This window comes from Phyllostomus hastatus, unplaced genomic scaffold (genome assembly GCF_019186645.2).
Source record: "Phyllostomus hastatus isolate PE091 unplaced genomic scaffold, TTU_PhHast_1.1 phas_scaffold_39, whole genome shotgun sequence".
Lineage (NCBI taxonomy): Eukaryota > Metazoa > Chordata > Mammalia > Chiroptera > Phyllostomidae > Phyllostomus > Phyllostomus hastatus.
Window position 1 is genome coordinate 20119070 of NW_025334028.1, and position 16062 is coordinate 20135131.

The window sequence follows — 16062 nt, forward strand, 5'->3', positions numbered from 1 at the left end:
GAGAAAGGCAGAAGATACCAGAAAACGGGCAGACGCAGTCCATTGTGAGAGGAGCTGGAAATGGGGTTTCAGAGGAGGCACCAGGATTTAAACTCAGGAGCCATTTTTACTCTTGCTCTCTGACACATGGCTTAGAAAGGAAAAGGAGGGTTCTTGCCATGTAGGCTGTAGTAAGAGATTAGGCCATTTATCCTGTCTGTGGGAAGGAAGGAGATGCTGCCTCACAGACCTGGATTTTACCTGGCCTTTAAGACCTATGCCTTTCCTGAGTTTCCCCATGATCCAATGCAGCACAGCACATGCTTTTCTGGATTATTATATAGAGGCTGATGAGCACGTGTCCCAGATGCTGAAGAAGAGAGCTGCTGCATGAGGACGGTGACTTTGGTACCTTCCAGAGAGGAATAGGAAACTGTTTGAGCAGCTGGCTTAGCATAAGGAAATGGGGAACTTTCAGTGATTGTGGCTTTTTGCCTAGTGCAGCACATGAGAAGTGCTCGGTCTTGTGGGAAAACTGGGCTCAGAGCATGAGTGCTCTAAGCTCCCCCAGGTTGGAATCTTGTAAATAAAGACATGCTTCTACCAGTATTAATTGTTGGCTTATGCCAAGATGACATGCGGATGGGCCCCAGTTCTTCTCGGTAACAACAGTAGGGGACTATAAAACCCCATTTACATCACTGGATAGATCATTCAGAGAGAAAATCAATAAGGAAACAGCAGCCTTAAAAACACATTAAACTGTATGCACTTAGATATTTACAGAACATTCCATACAAAGCAATACAACATACATTTTTTATCAAGGGCACATGCATTTTTCCAAATAGGTCATATTTTATAACACAAATCAGGTCTTATTAAATTTAAAAAGATTGAAATCATATCAAGCATCATTTCAGAACACCATGGTATAAAAGTATATATTAGTACACAAAGAAAACTAAAAAGTTCACCAATATGTAGAGATTAAACAACAGGCTACTGAGAAACCAACAGGCCAAATAAGTCAAAAAAGAAATCAAATATATCTTGATACAAGGCCCTGGCTGGGGTGGCTCAGTGGATTGAGTGTGGGACTGTGAACCAAAGGGTTGCTGGTTCAGTTCCCAGTCAGGGCATATGCCTGGGTTGTAGGCCAGGTCCCCAGTAGGAGGTGCGTGAGAGGCAACTACACATTGATGTTTCTCCCCTCTCTTTCTCCTTCCCATCTCTCTAAAAATAAATAAATAAAATATTTAAAAATACCTTGATAGAAAATAAAATGGAAATATATCATCCTAACTTTCTGAGATGAGGCAAAACCAGTTCTAAGAGAGCAGTTCAGAGCATAAACAGCTACCTCAAGAAGAAAAGTATTAAATAAACAACCTAACTTTACACGTTAAAGAAATCTAAAATAAAGAGCAAACCAAAAGAAACCAAAGTTTCTCACTCTTAAACTACCTTTCCAGGATATTGATTTTAACTTGTTTATTAAGAAACAAGCCTTAGGAAAAAACTAGGACCCTACCCACTTCCCTGCCCAAGAGATTTGGACAAAGAACCTGCTTCAGGAAAGAAATCTTAGGATATTTGCCTAGCCTCATTTCAATTAATTATGTTCAGTAAGAGGGCTTTAGCCAGGAGCCTGTTAGCTAGACACCCACTATGCCCCATTGTTTCTGAGTTGCCTAGCAGGAATTTACTTGCTATGTAGGGTCTGCTCTTCCTCAAATGCCTGTAAATTATCCATTCTCACTTCTGAAATCTAGTATCCCATCCCCCTCCCCCTTTTCTTTTTGTCCAAAAAGTTACATAAACCGAATATTGCCTCATTGTCTTTGGAATGTTCATGCTTATGTGAACCCCCCACGCTCATGTATTAAAACTTTGATTTTTTTCTGCTAATTTGTCTCTGTTAATTTGATTATTACCACAGCTGTTACCATAAGTAATTATCTCATTATTAATAAAGGAAAGAAGCAAAGGGAACAGACCTTATTAAGCATAATCAACTAGAAGCATAAGCTGGCTTGTTTCACCAGGAAACTACAGCTTCATGTATTCCAGAGGATTGCAGCATTTCTCTGAAAAGGGTATTAACAGCTTCCTTTCCCTCCAGTACGAATCAGCCCTCACTCAGGTACCAAACTGTTGAGGAGAGCAAGGGGAGGTAAGCACATGGGCAGTAAAAGCCAAAGTGGCAACCATAGAGACCTGTCAGTCTGGCCTGGGGAAACAGTGGATTGGCCAAGAGGTAGAGTAATCAGAAGCCTGCAAAACCTTAGCAATTTAGTTATTTTGACAAAACACTTGGTCCATCCCAACTTCAGATAATATAACTCAGCTGAACAAAGAATCTCACATGGGAACACTTACTCACCCTGAAAGGGTCAGGCCAGTTTCCCAACCAGCCAGACTACTCATGACCCAGTCAGGCCAGTTTTCCTACCCTCTGGACTGCTCATGACTCAGTTATCCTGACTACCAGTTATCCTGACTAAGTTATCCTTGCAGATTTAGCAGCTGTACCACTGGCAGCTACGTGAATTCCGAGTCCAAGCTCCAGGCAGGAGCCTGGGTAGAACAGCACAGCCAGGAATAGTGCTAAGCTACCTGGATGGCAACGGAGACTTCAAAGGACTAAGGTTTAATATGAAACAAAAACTCTGGACACTGGCCTTTGTTTTGGCTTTGCCGAAGGCAAGGCTGGATTCCTTTCACAGCCGATGAGCTGAACCCAGGACAGCCCTTTATATTTACTTCCACTTCAATAAACAAATCAAAACAGACATGTATCACACTAAATTTATTAGATGAGGCCCCACACCTCCCATATGGGTCCCTGAAATGCTTTCCATGTGGTGCCATAAAAAAGCCCCACTCCCCTGGCAGCATAACTAGGAGAACTAAGAAGGCTATAGAAAAAGCATTAATAATTTTAGCCCCCACAAAATAAAGCACTAAGTTAGAAATAAAAATAACAAATACTACAGCAGAAATAAATAAAATTAGGACTAAAAGACAATACAAATATTAATAAAACTAAAATCTTTTTCTTTGAAAAAATAAATAAAATTGACATTTACCTAGATTCACTATGACAAGACTCCAATAAATAAACTGAGAAATGAAAGAGATATTACAACTGATACAACAGAAAAAGAAAGGATCATGAGAGACTAATATAAACAATATAAATAATATACAGCAACAAAGTATACAAAGTAGAAGAAATGTATAAATTTCTAGAAACTTACAACTAACCAAGACTGAATCTTAATGGCATAGAAAATCTGAGCAGATTGTTTACAGGTGAAAAGTGAAATCAGTAATCAGAACCCTCTCAAAAGACAAAAGTCTAAGGCCAGATGGCTTCCCTGATGAATTTCACCAAACATTCAAAGAAAAATTAATGCCATTTATTCTCAGACTCTGCCAAAAAATTGAAGAAGAGGTAATTACCACATTTTGCTGTGTATAATGCACACCCACATTTTTGGCTCAAACTTTCAGGAAAAAAAAACCTTTCATTTTAATTCAATTTTTATTTATTCATATTTAGAAACAAAACTGATTATTGTATTCCAGGGTATTATTTTACATACAGATATTGGTATTGCTTTCTAGAGTTACACTTTTAACACATAAGCATAAATAAAAGAATTAAAAACATTTGTATAGATACAGAATTAGTACTTCCCATGTACAATGCACATCCTTATTTTTCCCTCAGAAATTTGGGCAAAATATGTTCATTATACATGGCAAAATTAGTACTTCAAATTCATTTTACAAGATCAGTATTACCCTTATATTAAAACCAGAGAGGATGCCACAAGAAAAGAAAATTATAGGCCGATATCCCTGATGAACATAGATCCCAAAATTCTCAACAAAATATTAGCATATTGAATTCAACAATACATTAAATGAATGCATGATTTAATGAATACATTAAATCATGCATTATGGTCAAGTGGGGCTTATTCTAGAGATGCAAGGATTGTTCAACATTTGCATATCAGTCAATGTGATATACCACATTAACAGAATGAAGGATGAAAATATTCTGATCATCTCAATATATGCAGGAAAAGCATTTGACAAAATTCAAAAACTATTTATGATAAAATCTCTCAACAATGCAGTCACAGAGAAAATGAATTCAAATATAGTAAGGGCCATATATGACAAACCCATGGCAAATATCATACATAATGATGAAAAGCTCAAAATATTTTTCATTATATCAAGGGAAAAAAAGACAAGAATGCCAACTCTCACTACTTTTATTCAACATAGTATTAGAAGTCCTAGCCAGAGCAATTAAGTATGAAAAAAATAATAAATTGCATCTAAATTGGAAAAGAAGTAAAAGTGTCATTATTTATAGATGACATAATTCTGTATATAGAAAACCCTTACGACTTCATCAAAAAACTCTTAGAATTAATAAACAAATTTAATAAAGTCACAGGGCACAAAACCAATATGCAATAATGTTTTCATCTCTATACACTGTAATGAACTATCAGAATGAAAAATTAAGACAATTCCATTTATAATTGCATCAAAAGAATAAAATATCTAGGAAAAAAATTAACCAAGGAAGTAAAAGACCAGAATATTGAAAGCAATAAAACATTAATGAAAGAAACTTAAAAACACACAAATAATAGAAAAATTTGTCATGCTCATGGATTAAAAGGTATAACATTGTTAAAATGCCCATACTACCCAAAAACATGTAGAGATTCAATGTAATCCCTATCAAAATTCCAGTAACATTTTTCACAGATGTAGAACAAATAATCCGGAAATTTGCGTGAAGCCATAAAATACCTTAAGTAGCCAAATCAGTCTTGAGAAAGAATAGCAAAGCTGAAGGTATACATTCCCTGATTTCAAAACGCATTACAAAGTTTTAGTAATTAAGAGTTTGGTATTAGCATAAAACCAGACACATAGATCAATGAAACAGAAGAGACCAGAAATACACCTATATATATGTGATCAATTTTATGATTTATATGATCAATAAATATGATTTACTTCTAAAAAAGGAACCAATAATATACAATGAGGAGAGGTGTCTTTTCAATAAATTGTGCTGGGAAAACTGGACAGCAACAATCAAAGAAATGAAACTGGACCATCACCCTATGCCATACACAAAAACTTACACAAAATATAGATTGAAGAGTTTAATGTAAGCCTTAAAACCATAAAATTCCTATAAGAAAACATAGGTGGTAACCTCTTTGACCTAGGTTGTGGTGATAACTTTTTAAATCTAACACCAGCCCTGGCTGGCGTAGCTCAATGGATTGAGTACGGGCTGCGAACCAAAGGGTCGCAGGTTCGATTCCCAGCCAGGGTACATGTCTGAGTTGCAGGCTCTAACCCCCAGCAACCGCACATTGATGTTTCTCTCTCTCTATCTCCCTCCCTTCCCACTCTGAAAATAAATAAATAAAATCTAAAAAAAATCTAACACCAAAAGCAAAAATAAAGTGGGATTACATCAAACTAAAAAGCTTCTGCACAGCAAACCATATATCTGATAACGGGCTAAGATTCAAAATATATAAAGAGTGCATATAACTCCATAGCAAAAAAATCCAATTAAAAATGTGCAGGATATGAACAGACATGAAATGAATATAGTCACTAAATCTTTATGAGACTTGTAGTGAGGTGATCACTCTAATTCTGATAATTATTACTTATTTAATCATCTCAGAGGTACTTAACTTCTTTTAATGAAATATCTGTGTTAAATGACTGGCACATGTAAATCCTGAAAATGTTACTTTTCTACTTTTCTCTTTTGTGGGTTCTTAGGTTAAGGAGAATTACTAGATAAAATACAGTTACTTTTATCCCTAACATTGTCTAATTAGAAGCAAACAGAAGGCTAAACAAAAACAAAAATATATAAGTAAAAATTTCATTAGAATCAGTAGAGAAATACAGATACAGGCACACGAAGCACACGTTCACCCATGCGGAATAGCAGCGGAAGATTCTAGGTTGTGTGATAGTTCTTTAAGAGGACTAAAATACTTTTAGTGGGGTAAAAAATAAGTCTGAATATAAACTTAGAGGTACTAGACTGTTTCCTGAAATATAGAATAATATTCTATGTATTTTCATTTTCTGTATCTTTTCACTAGTGAATCTGTTAAGTTAACCTATGGTCCCTTTTAGGTATGAAATAAAAGTACTTTCTTAAAAAGATGAACTGATTTTTTGAATTCAGGAAATTAAATTTTTTTCATTTTTCATCTTTATAAGATAAATGTATAGATAAACAAATAATTCCTTTGGATAATATATTTGGTCCATAAAAATATTTTTAAAAAATGATTAGTTGTTTGGTGGTTAAAAATAATTTAACAGCACTCTGTCTTCTATCCTCAAAAATAGTTAGGTGAGAATACCATATTTGTTATGAACAACTGCTAGAAATGAATTAATCAAATTAGGTCTTGGTATTATAATTTGTTATTGTATATAACGATTTTTATTACATATTTATTATTAAAGTAAATTTTAATTTTAACCCCATGAATCTCGTAAATTTCTCGAAATATAAGAATATAAATTCAGGCAGCATGTGGGATATAATCATGATTTATGGTATGATTTTTCCACTGTGATTATCCATTTAATACACGCAGACAAACAACTTTCTGCCATGTCTATATAATCTATTCAGAAATTATTTACTTTTTTGTAAGTTTTATTTTAAACTAAATTTTATTCAGTAGTTACTATGCACTAGGCCATATTCTAAAGGTTATACTGTTATTCCCATTTTATAAATGGAGAAATCCAGCATAGATCAGGAAAACCCCATAGAACAGGATTGTACCTGGGCAAACTTGTTTAGAGTCTGTTTTCCTAATTGCCCTACTCTTAGCTGCCATCAATATCTTAAGAATATTTAATGTTATGAACTGAATTGTGTCCTACCCAGACTCTGAAGTCCTAACCCCTAGTACTTCAGAATGTGACAATATTTGTAGATACAGCAGATCTTTAAAGAGATTAAGAAAAATAAGGTTTTCTGAGTGATCTGTAATCCAGTGTTATTGGAGTCCTCATAAGAAGAAAAGATTAGGATACAGAAAACACAGACTGAAAGATGACCATGTGAGGATATAGCAAGAAGGAATTACCCTATATGTCAGGGGGCGAGGCCTCAGAAGAAACCACACCTGTTCACACCTTGATCTTGAACTTCCTGCTCCATTCTGTAACATTTTGTTATGGCAGCCCTAGCAAACTACAGAAACCTACAACCCTAACAAACTTTTTCAAGTTTATATTGGCAATACCCCTGTATCTTTAATGTCTCAGACCATGATATCCAAAATCATATTACCTCCTGAGCTGTGTGCCTTTGGAAAAACCTATATGAACACTCTAAGTCTCCTTTTATCTATTCATTGGAAACCATGATTAAACTCCACAACAAGAAATGTTGTGAAAAATAAATGAGATGAGATGTGTAAAAGTTTTAGCACAGAGCATATCACCTAGAGAGTGCACTATATATGGGGTCATTTTTAAAAAAATCATTAGTTATAAAATAAGCTACTTCATAGGATCATGTATTTTTCCTTAATCAGATTTAATTACTAAACATAAATTCATATATGAATTCTTATGAGTTTAATCTCTAATTTTAGTGTTTATTTTTTTAGTGTTTTTTCCATTAAAATTTTTTTCTATGTGAAGTTGAAAAATCTGTACTAAAAAGAATGTCAAAAATATTGGACTATTTCCACATAACAAATAAAGTAACAGAAGAGTGGTGATATCAATGAATTAGTAAAGAGCATACATTTCTATCTCAAAAAAATTGTAAATAAAAAATTTGGAAGTCTCTTACCTCCCCCCAAAATATCATCATCCACATATGGTGCAAATAAAAATGGCTCCAGGTATTGTGTAGTTGATACTAACTTGGAAATATTAATCTATCTGACATGCATCCAAGGAACACTTGCATTTTAGTGGCTTAGTTGTTGTTCGCACTTAACAACCAGAGGAGAAGACATAAACCCAGGAGAGCACCTGACTCTGCAAAGAATACTACTTACATACTCACAATGATTCAAATGTTCTTTTGCAGTTGCAATTTTTTAGAGTCAACTTGTATACAAAATGTAAAAGACAAAAAAAATAGGCACTGAATATTAATGTTATCAACATTGACAATATAAAATCAAAGGTAAAGATTAGTGAAGATGAAGGTAGAAAGTAGGGCATATATGCTAATACCCTCACCTCCCTTTGTGAGAAATCAGAAAATACTGTTTACCTTTGAAGGAAGAAGACACAGGCAGCTCTTTCTCTTCCTATTTTTCTAAGAAACTCACACAGAATTAAGTTCATGACATAATATCAGCATTATTATGTCCAAAGTCTCCCTTTAATTTATTTTAATTATACTTTATTTTTCTTTGTTCTTCTCCAGTCCTATTCCTTTTACCTTTAATTACTATTTCTAGTATATTAAAATGCACGAGTTTCCAAATTGGCAATGCATTGTCAATTTGCTTATTCAGATGTAAGTTCATGTTTAAAAGTATATATGTTACTTGTTGTGCTAAGTCTGCCATTACATGCTCATATCACATTAAATTTATTATTTTTCACAGCAAGAGTCATCTATACATTGTTTGTATTTCACTGCTGTGACAACCAAAATTATTCTGAACATTCATTTTATGCTCTGTTAGAGAGCTTCCTTATACCCCATATGCGGAAGAAACTTCTACCCAGACTTCCTTCCTTTCCCCCTTCCTTCCTGTAGGAACACTCTTCCTCTGTGGTCCGATGGCTCCAACATCCCCTGACTTGCATTCTATTTTCTCTTACAGGGATTCCCATTGATACATTTCTCTTATGGTTAATGGCATCCTGGTGTTTTCTCCTCAAAGGATATGAATTATACAAACCCTGGTATATTGCTTCCTTTCTTCTTTTTAAGACTAGATGGCTTTAATTTCAGGCATTTCTATGTGACTCATTTTTTAAACCTTTGCCATTTCTCTCATTATATTCTTATTCTTTTCATTAGTATTTTAATTTTTTTCATTAAATCCCTCAATATACTAACTATAATTATTTCAAAGTCCTTGTCTGATAGTTCCAATATATGGACCATTAATCTCTGGTCTGGTTCATTTGATGGATATATTGCTTAATAATGAATTGTTTCAACTTGATTTTTTTTGTAATTTTTAAAATCCTCACCTGAGGATATGTTCATTGATTTGAGAGAGATCGATGTGAGAGATAAACAAGGATTGGTTACATCTTGTATGCCCCTTGACTAGAGAGCAAACTTGCAACCTAGAAGCCTAGATATGTGCCCTGATTGGGAATCAAACCCACAACCTGTGGGTTCATGGGATGACACTCCAACCAACTGACCCACCCAGTCAAGGCCTATTATGTTGATACGGACCCTGGCTTGTGGGGTCTGCCACATTATGGATGAGATACAAGACATTCACATGGACTACCAAGTCCTGTGGAGGAAAAGGGCGAGCATGGCTTTTTCTCTCAAGGGGAGCCAAAAGCCACGGCCTCTGCCATGACAGGCCTTTATTTCTATTCTGGGCATATTACATAATGGTCCTCAGTTACTATGCATAGGTTCGCTTTAGGTGATTACCTTTTACAGGAAAACAAAGGAGATAATGACGCTAATCACATCACAGAATAAGGATATTTGCAAATGAAAAGGGAAAAGTAGTTGAATTGGTTACACTCTATACTGGAAATTTTAGCATGTATTTTAGGAAGTTACAGTAAGTACTTGCTGTTTCAATTCAGGATGAGAGAGTTTTAGCAAAAGCTAGTCTCAAAGCAGCCTAGGCACATTGCAGGCCTGATTCTCCACGGGAGCACCTATCAGTGGGCGTGGGTCCTATGAATCTCTGAATGAGAGCTGGGCCCACACCATGCAGAACGGTTTCCTACATTTTGTACTTTTTTATTTAAAACAAAACTTCTATAAAAAGAATAGTAGAGACTCAGATAAAATATTTTTTATACCTAGAAGAAGACATATTTATTCTTCTAACCTGCTGTTAACATAAGAGTTTTAGTCAACCTAATTAGCAGTTGGGTTTGGGTTTTGTGTTTACTATGGTTGCCTAAACGCACCATAGACTTTGAATAGCTCCAATGGTAGAATATGTGCTTAATGTGCTGTTTAATGTGGGGCCTTGAATTCCGGAATTTTTCTCAGTGTTCTTGCTCCACCGTCAGATTTCAGGTGTGTTCACCTGCACCACATGTGTGGTCATTCTCCTCTCTCAGCAGGCAACTGCTTTTTACCTGATGGAATATGAGATGTCTTGGTTCTCCTATTCTAGTCAGTTTTAACCAGATCTTGTTTACCTGAGACTCAAAGCTTCTGGTCATCTTCCATATGGAAGTACAACTCTTCTTTGTATTGATGAAGAATCCTGAGTATGTGCATGTATCTTCTCTCTACCTGAACAGCAGGTAACCTTTGCTTTGAATCAATGAAGGTTTTTTTTTTTTTTTTTTAAAGATTTTATTTATTTATTTTTAGAGAGGGAAGGGAGGAAGATAGAGATAGAGAGAGAGAGAGAGAAACATCAATGTGCGGTTGCTGGGGGTTATGGCCTGCAACCCAGGAATGTACCCTGGCTGGGAATCGAACCTGGGACACTTTGGTTCCCAGCCCGCGCTCAATCCACTGAGCTACGCCAGCCAGGGCGAAGGTTTTTTTTCAATATTAGTGATCAGGGCAAGATGGATGGGGGAAGGAAGATCCTCCCCCTCCCCATAGCCATGAAGCTTCACTTGGGTCAAAGGCATGGACCGGTTTCTAGCTTTTCCATTAGTGCTAGAGGGCTTCTGTTTTTATCCTTCTCCCAATGGTAGTGGATGTTGTTCTGGGACCATGAAGTGAAAGACTTTTTCTCATTTTCCCCTCAAGAAAAAGATGTTTTTTACTTTGCATGAGAGAAGACTGCAGTACATGGTTGTTATGAGCCCATAGCATTTTCCAGTTACCACCTGCACATCTGCACATACCTATATTCACATCTACCTCATCTCCCTCCCGTGATCTGCCACAAGTACAACATTCAATATGTTCTGAATCTCCTCACAGGGCTTGTTCCCTTTCCGAGTTCAGTTTACCTGCTTACCTCACAACATCAGCCTTAAAAAATCTCCAATGGGTTAAAAAGGTTTTGATTTTGTAATTTATGTGGCTTCTGTTCTTGGTGTGGGAGCAACATTCTCCTCTTGTGGCTTTATAAATATAGGCAGTACTCAAGCTTATTTTTGGTATTATAAACTCTATAATTGTCTGTATCTCTCAATTTAACTACAGCCATGAAAGATAACTAAAATGAATTTTGATTATTGTTTATGCTTTTAAAATATCTTTTTTTAAAACAGAAGGACAAAGAGTTGGAGTAATTTATTTAGATACTTGTAGACTGATGAATATAGCTGTATTTGTAGCTCAACTAAATCCAATACCAGTATCTGTGTATACCTTGGAATATCTTGGGTTAGAATGACTCCAAGTCTGCTAGTATAAGGAATTTAGTACCCTCTTGGGAATACACTTATACCAAGAGAAGAGAGTAAAGCAGACAGTAGATATATTGACTGAGAAATAAAACTTCAGTCATTAGAGACAGGGGACAATGAGAGTTTAGCATTGTGTTTGAAACTCAAATTTGTCTTCAGACTCACTCTCTCATGGGGAATGGGTGGTTACTCAAACCCCCCAGGCACTAGTCCAAGATTATACTGAAGGGCCAAAGCACAAGCTCTTAGAGTCAGTATATTTGAAAATCCAGACATTGACAACTCCAGTGTTTCGCCTTCTCCTGAGGTAAAATGGTAGCCACCTCCTTTATAGTGCTATATAGCTTTATATCATATATAACTTCAATATGATGTTTTTACCTTCCATTCAGTACATTGCCAAAAAATGCTTATTGTATAATGAATGCATTTAATAACTGGTGCATTCCCCAGCCATCTACCTCTGATGAATGCAGACCCTGTCTAACACAACTCTGTCTGGATTTAGTTCTTGGATGGCATAGCCCTTAAGTAGCACACGTTATAGCACAACAATGTACATCTTAAGCAGAGCATCACACACACTACACATTTGAATTCTTATTTTTGTGTATCTATGCCTGCTCTCCCCTTTCCTCACAATTGACTTAGAATCCAAGCACATTTATCACAATAATTAATTTGTGCTTGCTCTTTTCTCACCATGTCTGTGATTCAGAAGCAAGGAGAAATGGTGTGTATATTTGTGGTGGGTGAAGGTGGCAGTAGCAAAAAATAAAAGCCAAAAGCCTTACTTCACAAAAGTTTTCGTAAGACACTGCAGAATGAGAGCAGGTTTTTTGGTAGCCCTGAGGGTAAAAACAACACTCAAGCTGAGAGAGAGGATAACTGCAAGCTTCTGTAAGATTCACAAATCAACTCCATCCAAGATCTTTAAAAGGCACAAACTGACAGTAGCAATGGTGATACCCAGAGGAAGATAATGACAGCAAATAGCTTAGCGGGAGGGCCAGCAGCCACTACAATGGCTCACCTACAGTCACTTAAAGGAGGACTAGCTGCCGTTTCCAGAAGCTGCCAGAGCACTGGAGATAATGTTTAATGATAGACAGTTGCTCTTCACATCTGAAACATTCTCGGAGAGCACCTAGAATTAATTAGGATGGGCTGAATTTGGGGACATTGGAAAGCTTTCAATAGAAATTGGGAATATTACCAAGAAATATCAATGTACAAATAGTTAAAACGAGAGGTGTAGTCAAAACACTAAGATACATTAACTATAGGTTTTTTATTCTGCATATAACTTAATCCTATTAATTATTGGCAAAAGGTAACATTTTTACTGTCCCTATATTTTCATTAGCATTCATTGCACTTTTTTAACCTTGTTTCTTCCCAACATAATATTTACTCTTTGTGATAAAAATAATGGTATTATTTTTATAGAAGAAAAAAATCTTTAAGATGGAAGAGACCTTGAATATCATCTCACTGCATCATCTCATATTAGAAGGAGATAATTTGAGCTAAACAGGGTATCCAGATTGCCTACCTGGTAATTGAGCAAAAATTAATAACTCAAAGTACAGGTGCTGTGCTTCTTATGACACCACATTGAAACCTTCAGAATACTGCCCCTTTTTAGAATAGCTATTTTTGACACAAGTGATTAGCTTCAGAGTCTATGTTTTACATAGAAGATAATCATAAAAATTAAAATTGTCAAAATTATCAAAACACACAAAAAGGTAAGGAAATCTAAATCCATGTCTCCATAGACAGGCTTTACTGAGGAAGCGTTTGAGAACCAGTTCCATGACTCCTGAATGCCATTCTGTAGGCCTTCCAGCTGCACCACCAGCTTTCCTGAGATTTCCAGCCCTCTGATGACAGGTCTTGGGGCTTCTCAGTATCCACAGCCATGTATGCCAGCACGTTCTGTGTGTAAGAAGAGATTTATTAAATAGGAGGTAAAACTATACCATGCATACTGTAACAGGGTGCAACCAGCCCCCCGCCCCCACAAAGAGGGACTTGTAATGAGGTCCAGAACTCAGGGTGTCCAGGAAATATTAAAAATATAGGATGTCCTCACCACCACAAGTCTGAACTCGGGGATGGGACGTGTGGAGTAGGGCCATTGAGTTATTTTGCTTGCCAACAGTTTCGCAAATAACCTCTTAAATGGTCATTTACCATCTATAACTTAACTGGTTTCATGGATATGCTAAATAGCTGTGACCATGCTTTGAGCCAGGGAGATGAGAGTGACTTCAACCCAGAACATAACTGTAAGGCAACTCCTCCTGGTTATAGCACCTGCTTGAAAGCTTGGAGATGGTTCGCTCCACACCACAGTGCCATGCATGCCCAGACTTACTATGGCAGCTCAGGGAAGCTGGAGAAATACAGGAATACTGGCAGGTGTAGCTGGTTGTGGGAGGAGTTGGAAATGGGGGTGAGGAGGAAGATTCGAGCAGGTATTTAAACCCAGGTGCAGCAGCCAAGAAAGGAAAGGAAGCTGGAAAGCAAGATGTAGCAGTGATGCAGAGCTCTCTATTAGTAGTTTGGAAGAATGCAAGAGAGATGCTGTGGGAAGGAAAGGGGTGAAAGGAATCTTGTTGGTGGGCCAGGAGAAGGTGCCACATGGGTTTGGGTTGAGAACTGGAGATCCTGGTAACACAGCTGATGGTGCTAGGAACCTTGGGAGGTCTGCCAGCTGAGCATGGATTACTGGGAAGAATGGGGGCCTACCAGCCATGGTACTTCTATTCTTTTCCTGAGATACAATACCTGTGACTGGCCAGATTGGGCAAAGGGGGAAGGAAGGACTGTGTGTGTTTGTGGGTGTTTTCAGGGACTTTGGGATTTTAATGAAGACATTAAGTCATTACTCTAAATCTGTATAACTTTTGAATAAATAATTACTTTCCTTTTCACCAATCTCTGGCATTGAGAGCTATAATTCCCTGGCAGCGGGCAAGATGAACCTAGTTCAGGAGGATCCCAGGAGAAGGGGGTCCATTCGGTAATAGTATATTGCCCCTCCACAGGTCTTTTCTGTAACAATATGATATATATAGGTATACAGGGCCTGGCACAAATAACACCCCTTTTTAATAAAATTTTTATTACAAAGTCATAGGCATATAATTCTGTAACATAACAGTATCATACTCAAGCACCCCATACGACATTTTAGGTGAAATGTTAAAATTAAAACTACAAATTATTGCACTCATATTATTACCCTATGAACCACACTCAAGCAGGCCTTACTTCTGCTGGATCCTATATATGATATACAGGGCCCAGTGAAAATAACATCCCTTTTTAATTAAAAGATAGTTTATTATAAAATCATAAGTATGTAATTCTTTAATATAATATCACACTCAAGCACACCATATGATGTTTTAGGTGAAATGTTCACACTGCTGTCCATCTTGTGTCAGATATTCACCTTCCCTACCAACCACACTCCAGCAAGCCTTACCTCTGCCAGACCCTCCCTATGTACCACAGTTACACTGGCTGTGTTTCTCTGGGTGATCCCAGCTAACACACACTGAGGCAGCAAAAGCACAATCAAACAAAATTCTGTAAATAATTTAAAAATCTGAACACAGAGCTACTAAAACCCTTGCAATTTCCTGAGATATAGAGGTGATAGCACTACCCTTCCTTTATTTTATTTGGTCTTATTCCATGTTTCTTGACACAAGAGCTTCTAAAACCCTCAGAATCTCAATAAAAGAGGTTTTTGTATGCGAATATGGCTTGTTCCTGGGGGCCCACTGATAGCTTTATGATGAGAGCTGGTCTCCAGAAAAACTCAAACATGATTAGAGGGATGGGACTTTGGAGACAACCTCTCACCTTCTAGGGAGGGGAGCGGGGGCTGGGGATTGAATTAATTATCAGTAGTCCATGATTTAATCAACCGTGTCTATGTAATGAAACCTCAATAAAAACTTTTCCTATGAGGCTTGTAGAGTTTCCAGCTTGGTGAACGCGTCCATGTGCATGCAGGAGAGTGGTGCACCTCAAACTCCTCAGGAACTCTTGCATTTGGGACTCTTCTGGACCTTGTGTAACCAAACACAAGTCCGGCCACCTGCCACAACAAAAGCTAAACTCATTAGACAGGTGCTGGCGAAAAGGAAAGTGGTTCATTCAGATGCCAGCAATCAGAGAAAATGGAGGACTCTTGTCTCAAAACCCATCTCAACATCTCAGTGCAAGAGACAGGTTTTTATAAAGAGGGAGAGGAGAAACAACAAAGCGATCAAGGTGCAGGGGTTGAAAAAAGTTCTCTATGTGCAGACCAGCACAATCCATAAGGACCTCAAAATTGGCTAAGCCATGATGTGGTGTGCATCATCCTGGTTTTACATCAGCCTGGTATTATGGCTGAAAGTCAGCAAATCTCCAGGAGCAGTGATGATTGAAGGTGGGAGTCTGTATCTTTCG